Source organism: Panthera leo, chromosome C2 (genome assembly GCF_018350215.1).
Source record: "Panthera leo isolate Ple1 chromosome C2, P.leo_Ple1_pat1.1, whole genome shotgun sequence".
NCBI classification, from domain to species: domain Eukaryota; kingdom Metazoa; phylum Chordata; class Mammalia; order Carnivora; family Felidae; genus Panthera; species Panthera leo.
In genome coordinates, this window is record NC_056687.1 from 19,917,978 (window position 1) to 19,932,882 (window position 14,905).

Consider the following 14,905-nt stretch of genomic DNA (forward strand, 5'->3'; position numbering starts at 1 on the left):
ATATTTTAAATGGAACGTTATCTTTCAAAGTTTTTTAAGTAGTCTAGAGTATCAGTTACTACCTTGTCCATCAAAATTTATCTTTGATCATTCCATAAGGAAACTAGCTTATTATTTTTTCCTTAGATGCATATCTATCATAAAATCTACCTTCTTTGTGTGTAAATGCTTAAACTGTTGAAGTAAATAGAATAACGTGTGCTGTGGTTAAGAACCTAACACATGCAAAAGTTTGTTAATTACTACACACCTCATTTAACCCTAAAACAATCACCTATCAGCCTGGTGTTTATTTGGAAGGGAAAAAAAAAAAGAAGAAAAAAGACAATAGTTTCCCTTGAGCAGCACATTTACCACTAGGTGGTAGTATAACCCCGAATTTTCACTTACATAGCATCACTCATTGGACTACAATTTCAATTCATCCATTTTATTTATTTTTTTATTTTTATTTTTTTAAATTTTTTTAACGTTTATTTATTTTTGAGACAGAGAGAGACAGAGCATGAACAGGGGAGGGGCAGACAGAGAGGGAGACACAGAATCCGAAACAGGCTCCAGGCTCTGAACTGTCAGCACAGAGCCGGTCGCGGGGCTCGAACTCAAACTCACGGACGGTGAGATCAACACCTGAGCTAAAGTCGGACGCTTAACCCACCAAGCCACCCAGGCGCCCCTCAATTCATCCATTTTAATTGTGATGAATCAAAGCAATCACATCGTTTGCAGTTGCAGGTTTGTTTGTTTTGTTTTTTTTTTCAATTTCTTGACTATCAATATTCTTTAAGACATCTAACTTTTCTTTAATGTTTCCTGGAGACTATTAAAGACGTGTGAGCTAAATACATGTATGATGGCTATGATTGTTCATTCAGCTTTTATTATTAAGAGAATATAGACATCACGGAGTTTTTGAGAGAGGTAGGTACCATTTTTATTGCTACAGACTGAAAGCACCACTTTGCACCATTGGACTATTTTGATACTTAAGTTATTCTTTACAGATTTTCTGCCTCACCACCGCCACAAAAATAATTGTTTTTCTATATAGACACTCTCTGGTGAGAAGGTATCAATATTTCAGTCTGTCAAGAGAGAAGAAAATACAGTGTCATAAAATTTCTTTTTCAATTACGAGCAGCAAAGAGTTCCACAGGGTCTGTGAGTGTGAATTATTTTCCCTACAATCGTGTTGCATTGGTTTTAAAGAAGTCCACAAAATACCGATGCCACTTTGCTCTTTTCAGCACTTACCAACATAAATATTGTTCAGGATTTTTAAAAACAAGAGATATTTCTACAGATTTGTTCACTGCATTTATTAAACATTCTTAATATGAAGGATTGGCAAATTATTAGGGTGCCAAATCTCTCAAATCCTACTGGTAGGTGTGAAAACTATGATAAACTATCTGGAGGACGATTGGGCAATATGTTTGCATTTTGATAAAATAAATGAGCACTGCAAATATTCTCCCGAGGGAATAACGAAAAAAGTGAACAAATTATCCATAAGGATGTCTAGTACAGTATTCTTTACGGTGATAAAATATTTGATACGATCTGTATATCTAATAACATAAACTTGTTAAATTTTTTATGATGAATCTTACAGTGGCAAACCAAATAGTTATGAGAATCAGATAAGAATCTTTTTCATTATCACAAAAAATTAATAAAATGCTTAAAATCAAAATGCAGCTAATAAAATGGTAAGACTATTACCTTTTTGAAAATTTATGTATTTATTTTTAAAGAGCAAAAGAGAATGAGAGAAAGAGAGACAGAGGGAGAACATGAGTCGGGGAGGAGCAGAGAGTAAGAGGGGGAGAGAGAATTCCAAGCAGACTCTGCTGTGAGGGCAGAGCCCAACATGAGGCTCAATCTCACAAACCCAGAGACCTGAGCCGAAACCAAGAGTCGAAGGCTTACCTGACTGAGCCACCCAGACACCCCAAGAATATTAGTTTTGCAATATTGGAGTACTTATACCTAGGGATGTATTTATAACAATATCCATGACACTGTACCTCCACGCCAATCAGTAGATCCTAAAAAACAAAAGATTAAGATCTAAGCTCAACAGTGAATATTTCTAACAATGAGACTATAGACACAAGTGGGGGAGGAGCAGAGAGAAAGAGAGAGAGAGGGAGAGAGAGACAATCCCAAGCAGGCTCCATACTGTCAGGGCGGAGCCCGACGCGGAGCTCAAAATCACCAAACTGTGAGATCAAGACATGAGCCGAAACCCCGAGTTGGATGTTTAACCGACTCAGTCACCCAGGGGTCCCTTAAAGTTTGTCTTAATCCCCTTTACCTATTTCACCCATTTCCACCCACTGCCCCTCTAGCAACCACCAGTTTGTTCTCTGTATTTAAGATTTTACTTATTTGCTCCCTTGTTTGTTTGTGTTTTGATTCCACACATAAATTAAATCAGATGGTATTTGTCTCTAAGTTATTTCACTTAGCATAATACCCTCTAGGTCCACTGTTATAAAGAAACCAAGAAGTGTGAGTACTGCTTGATTAATTAATTATTATATTATAAAGGTCTGCTTTAGGAGATGCTCATGGCCAGGTATTCACTTTAAATTTCAAATGATCTATTCACCTATGAATAATTAATCTGTAGTTTCAATTGTCTAGTATTAGCACTAAGTGTTTAATTACAGAAAAAAGTACTTCGATACCACCATACAGCCTCTCCCGGGAATCTAGCTTGTAATACGTGTACAGAACACAGTTGAAGTTCATATTTTTGTTAAATGAGAGAACATTCTGGGATGTCATTGTAGACCATTCTTTTTTTTTTTTTTACATTTATTTATTTATTTTTGAGACATAGAGCACAAGTGGGGGAGGGGTGGAGAGAGAGGGAGACACAGAATCCGAAGCAGGCTCCGGGCTCCGAGCTGTCAGCACAGGGCCTAATGTGGGGCTCAAACTCACAGACTGCGAGATCATGACCTGAGCTGAAGTGGGTTGCCTAACCAACTGAGCCACCCAGGTGCCCCCAGACCATTCTTTAACATACCAAAATTTCACTTTTTTTCTCAGCACATTTATGCCTAAAGAGCCTCTTGAGTAAGATCAATGGCCTTCTGATAATTGTGAATTATGCATTACCAAGTATGACCTTGATCAGCTATCAAAGTGATATCTACTTTTCAATTAGGATTTCGTGGCATACTCACAATGTACCTTCAAGGAGATCATTGACTTTCAGAAATTAATGTCACCAATAGCCTTACCATTTCTCTCTTTCAAGAATTCTCATTTTTTATTGCCTAAAAATCTTCCTTTCTTTGCTGACAGTCTTCTACTGGTCTTCATTTTTAAAAAAAATGTTTTTCTGAAGCTATTTAGTTTGTATGTTTCAAAGGCACCAAATTGTCCCTTCTGGAAAGCATTACTTCTTCTCTGGATGGTTAATAACTTCCCTTAATTCATGGTCACAGTCCAGAACAAAAAGATGTTAACATGTTTTGTTTTAATACTAAGTGCCTGCTGTGCTTTGACTGAAGATTATTTTCTACCAAAATATAAATAATTATGTACTTTTAAAACTGGAGGTTCTAGATTTAGAAATCTAGTCAACATCCATGTAACGAATTTATAAAATTTCACCGAACAATAGTGAACTTTTTAGCAGTCTCAGGATTACTACATGTAAAATTAGGGCACTGATAATGGTTCCTACTAAAGACTAGACGGGGCGCCTAGGTGGCGCAGTCGGTTAAGCGACCGACTTCAGCCAGGTCACAATCTCGCGGTCCGTGAGTTCGAGCCCCTCGTCAGGCTCTGGGCTGATGGCTCGGAGCCTGGAGCCTGTTTCCGATTCTGTGTCTCCCTCTCTCTCTCTGCCCCTCCCCCGTTCATGCTCTGTCTCTCTCTGTCCCAAAAAATAAAATAAAAAACGTTGAAAAAAAAAAAAAAAAGACTAGACTCCCTATAAACATAGTTTCTATGTGTTGAGGACAGCTTTGTCAAAACTAGTGAAAGTGAATCTCTTTCTCCTTTCTCTCTCAAAATAACAACCAATAAATAACTCAGCAATAAATCTGATCACTCTAATTGTGAAGTCAGTTGAAGGAAACTGGGTTACTGTTTTATGGGGTATTTACTTTAGCTGAATTCTACTCAGTTCTCTCCCTGCCCTGAATTTTATGTGTACAAAAGATTAGAGGAACTCCGTGAGTATGGCAGTTTTATTTATAATTGCCAAACCTTTGGAAAGACATCCTGTGTTCATAGCTTAGAAGACTTAATATTATTAACATATTCATACTACCCAAAGGAATCTACAGATTCATTGTAATCCCCGTGAGAATCCACATGGTATTTTTTAACAAAAAACAGATAAAACAATTCTAAAATGCATATGTAATCTCAAAAGACCGTGGATAGATAAAACAGTCTAGAGAGAGAGAGAGAGAGAGAGAGAGAGAGAGAGAGAGAGAGAAAGCTGCAGGCCTCATACTTCCTGATTTCAAAACATACTACAAAGTTTTATTAATGGAAATAGATCGATACTAGCAAAAAGACAGACATATACATCAGTAGAACAGAACAAAGAGCTCAGAAATGAAATCTCACATATGTGGCCCAAGGATCTTTGATAAGGTTCACAAGACTACACAATGGGGAAAGGATAGTCTCTTCAACAAATGGTGCTGGGAAATGGGATATCCATGTGCAAAGAACGAAGGTGGCCCTTCACACCATATAGAAACATTAACTCAAAATGGACTAAAGAACTAGACATAAGACCTAAATCTCTGAAACCGCTAAAAGATAACATAGGGAAAATCTTCCTGGCATTGGACTTGGCAATGTTTTCTTAAATCAAAAGCATAGATTACAAAGGCAAAAACAGACATAGGGAACCACAGCAAACTTTAAAACTTTTTTGATGTTTATTTATTTTTTATTTTATTTTTTTTAACGTTTATTTATTTTTGAGACAGAGAGAGACAGAGCATGAACGGGGGAGGGGCAGAGAGAGAGGGAGACACAGAAGCTGAAGCAGGCTCCAGGCTCTGAGCCATCAGCCCAGAGCCCGACGCGGGGCTCGAACGCACGTACCGTGAGATCGTGACCTGAGCTGAAGTCGGACGCTTAACCAACTGAGCCACCCAGGCGCCCCTGATGTTTATTTATTTATTTTTGAGAGACAGACAGAGAGACAGAGACAGACGCAGAGTACAGAGGAGGGGCAGAGAGAGAGAGGGAGAGAGAAAATCCCACGCAGGCTCCATGCTATCAGCACTGAGCCCGTCATGGGGCTCCATTTCACAAATGGTGAAAGCATGACCCAAGCCAAAATCAAGAGTCAGACATTCAACTGACAGAGCCACCCAGGCACCCCAGAAACTTCTTTTTTTTACAATTATTTTTTGTATTTTTAAAATTATTTTAGAGACAGAGTGCAAATGGGGGAGAGGAGCAGACGGAGGGAGAGAGAAAATCTTAAGCAAGCTTCATGCTCAGCACAGAGCCCAACATGGGGCTCGATCCCATGACCCTCAGATCATGACCTGAACTGAAATCAAGAGTCAGACACTCAACTGACTGAGCCACCCAGGCTCCCCAAACTTAAAAACTTTGCAACAGAGGATACAATTAACAGAGTTAAAAAAGGCCACCTGCGTACTAGGAGAAAATATTTTCAACCCATGTATCTAATAAGGGTTTAATATCCAGAATATATAAAGAAACCCTACAACTCAACATAAAAACAAATAACCTGACTTAAAATGTACAAAGAAGTTTCAATACACATTTCTCTAAAGAAGATGTACAAATGGCCTACAGGCGTATGGAAAGATGCTCAACGTCACTAAACCTTAGGGAAATACAAATCAAAACCGCAATAAGATATCACCTCACACCTCTTAGCATGGCGTTATCAGTAAAACAGTAAAATTAATCAATTAATTAAAATAAATTAAAATAAAATAAAATAGTGAAGTAGCGTAAAAAGTCTTGATGGACACATGGAGAAATCGGAATCCTTGCACACGGTTGATGGAAATGACAAATGCTATAGCTGCTGGAAAACAGTAAGGGGTTTTAATTCATTTAATTCAAAAAAACATTTTAATTCAAAAAAAAATTAAAAATAGAAATACCATCAGATCCATTAATTGGGATTTATCCCAAATAATTGGAAAGAAGATCTTGAAAATAAATGTATACACTCATGTTCACTGCATTATTCAGAAAAGCCAAACTAAATGTGGAAGCAAACTGAATGTCTATTATGTCTGAATGAATAAAGAAAGTAGGGTACCAACATACGAGAGAATGTTACTTGTCCTATAAAATAAAGACATACTGTCATATACCACAACATGGGTGAAACTTGAGAACATTATGCTAAGCACGATAAGCCAATCACAAAAAGACAAACACTACATGATTACACTTGTACGAGGTACCTAAAACAGTCACATTCTTAGAAACGGAAAGTAGAATGGTGATTGCCAGGGGCTGGGGGGTGGGAGGAAAAGGGAGTTGTTCGATGTACATAGAGCTTCAGGTTTGCAGGATGAGAAAGTTCTAGAGATCCTTTATAAAACAATGTTTATAGGGTTCACTTTACTGTACTGTGCACTTAAAAATGATTTAGAGGGTAGGGGCGCCTGGGTGGTTCAGTTGGTTAAGTGGTCGACTTCGGTTCAGGTCATGATCTCACGGTTGGTGAGTTCCAGCCCCGCGTCGGGCTCTGTGCTGACAGCTCGGAGCCTGGAGCCTGCTTCGGATTCTGTGTCTTCCCCTCTCTCTGCCCCTCCCCTGCTCACACTCTGTCTCTCTCTCTCTCAAAAGTAAACATGAAAAAAAAAATTTTTAAATGATTTAGAGGGTAAATTTTATATTATGTGTGTTTTTACCATAAAAAAGTGGAGGATTGGCAAATAGAATAATAAAAGTCCCCAAAAAGGAAAAATGGGGCTAATAGAAAATATGAAAAAAGTGTTAATACCCACTATTGCTTAAGTATTTGAACATTTGAATACTTAATTGTAACTCTTAGAACACTAACGTGTCCTGTTATTCAATGTATTTGCCACATTCTGTTGTAAACTATTACGCGATAATTACACATTCAACAGTGAAAGCCTCATATAACTAGCATTAATGAGCATGATAAATAGCTTCCCCATGTGTGAATTCCTACCAGGTTTTCTGAAGGCCTTCCCTTAATTTAATTGAATCCCTTTTCCTTTCTGGTATCTCTTATTCCTTTCGTGACTGTTTTTCTCTTGCTTTCTTTCTCCTTTTCTCCCATTTGTATTGCCGTTAATCTCTCGCCTACAAATAAGCAGGTGAAAACCTTCCAAAAGGTGTACTTTCATGTTTGAAGTGTTTTAATTCAATTCTCCCTTGGGCTTTTCAAATCTCTAATTAGAAATCCTTTAATCCCTCTCAATATAGCCAACACACTCCGTTTTTTTAAATTTTCCACTATTTTTCAGATTGTCCCATTGATAACCAGGGAATTTGCATGACCTAAACTGGCATTATTTTTTCTCACAAAATCTCTCCTGATTCGATTCTAATCCATTGGCTCTGTCATTTTTTAATCACCAGAGCTAAAACTTTTCAGTATTATACACTTTTCTGCCCTTTGGCTCTTCCAATGAATCTATAATCAAGTTTCTTAAATTTTTCATTCTGTTTATATATTTTTGTCCACCATGCTGTATTACTATAGCCGGGACAATTTTATCTCATTACTGGACTAGATAAATCATCTTTATATTGTTATTTTATTTACTTTTTAAACTTTATTTATTTAACAAATAATTTATTTTTAACTTTATTTATTTAACAAATAATTTACTGTGAGAGAGAAAAGGAGCGCAAGGCAAGGAAGGGGCAGAGAGAGAGGGAAAGAGAGGACCCAAGCAGGCTCCATGCTATCAGCACAGAGCCCAATGCAGGACTCTCCCCAACCCACAGTGCGTGACGTCGGACCTGAGCTGAAATCAAGAGTCAGACGCTTAACCAACTGAGCCACCCAGGCTCCCCTGACCTATACTTTTTTAAAATGTCTCCTCTTCTCAATCTGCAAACAGCTACTAGGTTATTTTTTCCTAAGCGTCGATTTCATTATGAAATGACAAACTCAAAATCTTCTTTAGAAAGCGTCAAGTCCAATCTCTAATCTGTCATGTGAGTCCTTCCACACTACTTTCAACCTTATTCCACTTAAATGCAATGTAGAACTCTCAAATCCTACCTTATTTTTTTTTTCTAGATTTTTTACTTGTGTAACTCCTATTCTATACAAGTGACAGAAACACTTTTAGCACGTTGGAACTTTCCTGTCTTAGCATCTGTTCCAGATTTGGACTTCGTTCTAAGTGGCATATGTATTGTCAAAGCATGGCTACGGGGATGGGAAGGCAAGTAGCCTGTGGTATCTGGTTCCATCTGTCTATCTCCTCCCTGATTTTCAGTTACTAGACCATGTAGATTGCTGCTAAGATCCCCCTGGTTCCCAAAGACCTGGTCCTTTCTGTTCCAGTAGGAATCTTTGTGCTCCATTTTGATATGAGTAAATTAAACCTGTGGCTTCAATGTCTCACTAGTTGGCAGGGATCATTGAAGGTTGTGTAAATGTTTGACTGCTAAAACTAAATATATAGTCTTTCTCTACCTGACTTCTTTTCACACCGTTCAGGGGTGGAAGGAGTATCATAGGGGTTTTCTCTTTTCTCAAGTTTCAAAAACTTTCCGATACCACCAGTAAGTAAATACTCGAGTAATGCCAAGACTAGAAACAACAGCCAGGTCCCCTTCACTTATGACTCAAAAATATCTAGACTTTCTTTGCTTTCTTCCTTCTTCTTCTCCTGCCCTAGGGATATATATATATATATATATATATATATATTTACTTTTTTTTCTCCTTGAGGCAGGGAAGATATAACCTAATCAAATCCTATGTTAGCAAACATTTTATTTAAGCTTTTTTATTTCCTTAAGGATATCTATGTATGGAATTCCGGAAAGTAAATATTTTGGTGATTACCCTTGAAGCGATAAACACAAATTATTCCTATATGAGGAAAGAGAGGAAAAAAAAAAAGAAAATAAATACATGGGAAAATAACAAATAATTCAAAGTATATTCAAACATCATTTAATTTAGATGAACTCATTGCACATTAAATATTTTATAACATACCAAACCAGTAAATGTCATGGTCCATAAAATCTTTCATTTTTTTTCTTTCCTGACCTGTGTTCATGCAAATCCCTTTCCCTCAGTTTACCTCGAGTTTCAATTAGTCTATAAAGTCTTTCACAGCAACTTCAGATGAGGGTGGTTTCTTGTGGTCAATATCTGAAGGAAGGATGAACATCTCACTCAAAATTTAGTTCAGAAGAATGATGATGCCACATACACACGAGTAGGTATGAAAAGTTTGTTACTAACTAGGCCTTCTAGGGACGATACGGAAAACTCCAGAATAGGTTTGAGAGAGAGGTTTAGAAATAAGGTTTGGATCAGTGGCTTGAGTTTTCTTGTAGTTAGGGAGTGGGGCTAGAGTGAGGGTTACCACAAGAAGGCCTAGATTTGCATGATTTGAATTACCCACCACCATCAAGAAAGGAAGATGGGATTATTCATAAGCTTACAAATTGCCCTAAAATGTTCCATACTGGGCATAGATGACATGACCTAAAGAGTAATCTACTAAAATGAAATATTTCACATTTATTATAAGCTTCAGAGTGGCACCTGGGTGGCTCAGCCGGTTAAGAATCTGACTCTGGATTTCAGCTCAGGTCATGATCTCACAGTTTGTAAATAAAGCCCCACGTTGGGTTCTGAGCTGACAGTGCAGACCCTGCTTGGGAAACTCTCTCCCTTTCTGTCTTCCCCTCCCCCACTTTCTTTCCCCCTCTCAATATGAAAAATAAACATTTAAAAAATAATCAGCTTCAGAGTATCAGACCCCATAGACATTTCCTTGTGGTCAAACTAGTTAATAGGTTCCATATGAAATAACACAGCCTTCGAGGAATGCAGCACATTTTATGGGTGTTATTTTGAGGAAAGGTGATTATTCCCACTGTTTCTCTCCATTTAACGACTGTACTTGGTCTGTACTTAAGACTTGAAATAACCAGTAACACTTAACATTGGATAATGACAAAATTAATGTTATACCTTCACCCGCATATGCAATACTATGTAGATAGCTAACTCCATCCAATTTAGTCAGCAATTGGTAAGCACTTTGCAGTCATAGATGTAGTCAATATATTCTGTTCAGTGCCTATTTCAGCAACCTCTCAGCCACAATTTGCCTTTACCTCAAAAGGACACAAAGAAACATCTTTATACAGCTACCCATTGGGCATCTCAAAGTCTTACAATTGCACACAATCTTTGAAGGCAATATATATTTATATCCAAATTTCAGGATAGACACACAACATTACACTGATGGAATGCTCCTCTGAAGAAATTTATCGTAAATATTCATTCAGGGCAGGCAAACATCCACAAAGGAGCTCACAAACAGTGAGGGACTATTCCTCACACAAAGTAAAAGGTCCCACCACCTCAATCAAATTTCTGAGTGTTATTTGATTAGATAAGGAGTATTCCATCCCTGAGACTATCAAGAAATAGTTCTCGATTCTAAATACCCACAACATTAAAATACAAATCCAGTTATCCTTTATTTTTTTAAAATATTTATTTATTTTGAGAGAGAGAAAGGGTGAACAGGGGAGGGGCAGAGAGGGAGAGAGAGAATCCCAAGCAGGCTCCATGCTGTCAGTACAGAGCCCGACATGGCATTTGATCTCACTAACTGTGAGATCGTGTCCTGAGCTGAAATCAAGAGTCAACACTTAACTGACTGAGTCACCCAGGTGCCCCCAAACCCAGTATCTTTTAGATGTTTTTAGGTTCTAAAAGCAACACATTCTTTATTCACAAATTTTACTTAAGCATATGTATGCTGATACTCACAAATGGGCCCCTTTTGAACGGACCCTCCCCAACAAGAGGTTCTAAAATGTGTTAAAACTACAATACAACTGGAACTCTCATTAGAGTCCCACAGAGACTTGTTTAGAGGCTTTAACAGGCTCCTTTGATGTCTTTTAGGGTTTCTAGACCACCCACGATGTTGCCAATGGGTTTCTGATGCAAGAAACTACTTTTCTTCTGTTTGTGCCATCAGAATGCTAGTTGCTGGTTGCAAACTGGGCTTTCCTTGTATCAGAGGCTCTCACAGGCCTTCAGCCCATAACTCGCTACATCCAGATACTCACGGAAATGATACTCCTCAACCTTGGTACGGCCACCAGCCTCTGGCTAAAATGAAAATGCTGTCTACAGGCAAGAGCCAAATCTGTACCCTGAGACATATACAACCTTTAGGAGGAGCCAGCCTTTCCGGTCCTCAGCCCCAGCTAGACGTCACAGTGCTGAAGATGGTCATCCCTCTCCTGGACCCCCTGGCAACTGGAGAGTCTTTTGGGATCGACAGTGTAAAAAGAAAAGATAGTTTTTATAATGTATAGATGGAATCACCTCCATCGCACATGATGGAGCCCACTGGATAGCTGCTGCTGTCCATCCCTTAACTAGGATATCCTTGAGTAAGGATGAAACTCAAGGCTCAGCACAACTGGCCCAAGTTCAGTCAGTCATTTTACCACTGAGTATCTTGGACAACAACAGTCTCCTTCTGCATATTTTGACAGAGTCATTTGTCCGCTGACAATGGTCTCATCATCTGTCCAGGATTATTGCAGCAACAAGATTTCCATATCTGTTTTTTTTTCTCTTAGGAAATGCCCACAATATATGTCAAGGTCACACATATCTCTTCATGTAGTAGAACCACACTCCAAGTTTTTGTCAAGAAACTCTTCATTCCCTTCAGAGTTCTAGACATCATTGGTAGTGATCAAGACACTTCACAAAATATACAAAGTTGAGCTCATGCATTAGGGTTCTCCAGAGAAACAGAAACAAATGGATGTGTGTGTGTGTGTGGGGGGGGGTATTAGATATACATAGTTATAAAATATATATAACATATAAATAATTAATATAAAATATCTATATCTATGTCTATATCTATATAACCATATTAGAAAGAGATTTCTTTTTTTTTTTAATGTTTATTTATTTTTGACAGAGAGAGAGAGACAGAGCATGAGCGAAGGAGGGGCAGAGAGAGAGGGAGACACAGAATCCGAAGCAGGCTCCAGGCTCTGAGCTGTCAGCACAGAGCCCGACGCGGGGCTTGAACTCACAGACTGGGAGATCATGACCTGAGCCAAATTCGGAAGATCAACCGACTGAGCCACCCAGGCGACCCGGAAAGAGATTTCTTTAGGAATCAGCAAATATGGAGACTGGCAAATCCCAAGTTCTGCGGAATGAGTCAGCAAGTAGGAGACCCTAGAAAGCCAATGGTTTAGCTCCAGTCCTAAATCCAAAAGACTCAGAACCAGCTGGTGGTATGGTCCCAGTTTAAGACTGGGGACGCTCAAGACCCAGAAAGCGCAGATGTTTCAGCTTGAGTTGGAAGATAGGAAGAACAAAAAATAAATAAAAACAAAAAGTTAAAAAAAAAAAAATCTAAAATGTCTCATGCAGGAAGAAGTTCCTTATTTGGGGAAGAGTCAGACCTTCTTTTTGCTCTTTTCAGACCTTCAACTAATTGGATAAGGCTCACCTACGTTAGGGAAGATAATCTGCTTTACTTAGTCCACCAATTTAAATGTTAATTTGATCCACAGCCCCTTTCTTAAACACACCCAGAATAATATTTGAGGAAATATCTGAGCATCTCATGACCAAATCAAGTTGACACATGAAATTAATAATCACAAGTCATGACCAAAGTATTCAATGGAAGTTTTACTTCCTTACCAACCTCATGTTACAAATCTCATACAGTGCCATAATGGCTTACTTCAACACGTTCAAATACAATTAAATGAATCATGGCCCATTGTAGCTTATTCAAACATTAGGGTAAGTTGTTACAGAGTTTGAATCCACTTTTGTCTTATTTCTGACAATTTTCATGCCCTATCACTCCCCTTTCCTCTTCTGCCCCGTATCTTAGGAAGCCAATAATGTAATCAGCCTCCCTACATTGGTGCCAGTGGAGAGTTCAAACCACCTACACCCCATCCCCAATGCACAAGAACCCTCAACCTAGCCACAACCCTAAACACAACAAAAGACAAACTAGAAATTTCCCCATGTTTTCTCAAGCCATTGTCAGACCTGTTTGGGAGCTGGCACACTCTACAAAAATTCTCATTATGTGAGAAATACAGTGTTTCATACCTTTTGATCCATATGTGGCATCATCAGTGTTGGTATCTGAAGGAAGTATTAGGTGGTGGGTTCTGTTCTTTCTTCACAGTTTGGTTACAAAATGTCTCTTCTTTATGTCTTCCTGTAATATCACATAATACCCCTTTCTATTCTAGAATTTTGCCTATGTATCTATCTGTTTGCATCAAATACTTGAAGTGTGATCTTATAAAATTTTGATGACTATATTATATTTACCTGGACCCACATCACCCAGAAGCAGCAAGATTACCTAAAAGGTAAAATAATATAAAGCATACCTAGTAATATATACTTCTTCAAGGCATATGGTAAAAGGAATGATGTATGTTGCTTAACTATACAGCTTCTTTGTACAACCTTTAAATCAAGCTCATCCAATCCTCACGTTGGAAAAGTACAACTTGTGTTATACCCAATCTGGCGATGATTAATATTTTCCTTATTGTTACTTTTCTGTCATATTATTAAGTTGTATCAAGAAAGAAAATACATAAATGTGCTTATTAAAGAGTATATGTAATTGTTATGTTCAAAGATTAAACAGTAAAATGGCTTCAATTTTTATACTTTAAGCCCTTAAAGTATAAAATAATATAAAATTACAGAGCACTCTTGTTGCACTCATTATCAAGTTAAAAATGTGTTCCAAAGTAGTCCCCTTATTTTCCTTCTTTAAGAAATGCAGACTATACCCGTCAGGTATTGAAGCAAAATCTCCACAGCAGGATATACAAATTCAAAACCTTTCAAAAGGCAATGTTTTTATTCCCTGTAATTAGGCAATTAATTCTACTGGCATTTATAGGCTACATGTGGTGAAAGAAAAGGAGATAAAGAAAAGCAGTAAAACCAAATATTTCAATTTTACTTTAAAGGTCACTGAATTATATGACCTACCTTAGAAGTATTTAACTTGAAATAAAGAAGTCAGGAAACAAATGAGCTGAGTAACTCAAGTTGTGAAGTTTGTTACTTTAATTAGTACATAAAAGATTTTCCTTTTAAGAACTCCTGGTATGTTTGAATAAATGATTTCTTTGTGATTGCCTTGAACTAAAGCTTGTTTACTTCCAATTATTTTATTTCCTATAGGTATTCTATTCAATTTTTAGTTTTTCTTCTGATACAAAATATAGAGGTAAAAGAATAGTTTTTTTTTTTTTCCTATTGTGTAGCAGGAGAATATGTTTTCAAAGAGTATAAACAAGCTTGTATGTACAGGTTTAAATGTCATGCGTTTGAAGCATAATAAATTTACCTGCGTAAAATCATCAATATTTACTAAAATTTATTTATTAATAAATTTGTCTCCTGGCTAGCGATCACTGTCTTGGTGGAAGAGATAACAGACTATTTTTAAAAATAATCTTTTATACATAAAATAATTCAAGAAAAAATATCTAGAAGTTTGAATATCCTATATAATAGCTGTATGTGAAAAGTGCTTTGTAGAAGAGATAATACATTTTCTTTGAAAGCCTCAATAGAAAACATAGGACCCATATATTTATAACATATGAGACCATATGAAAACTGAATAAA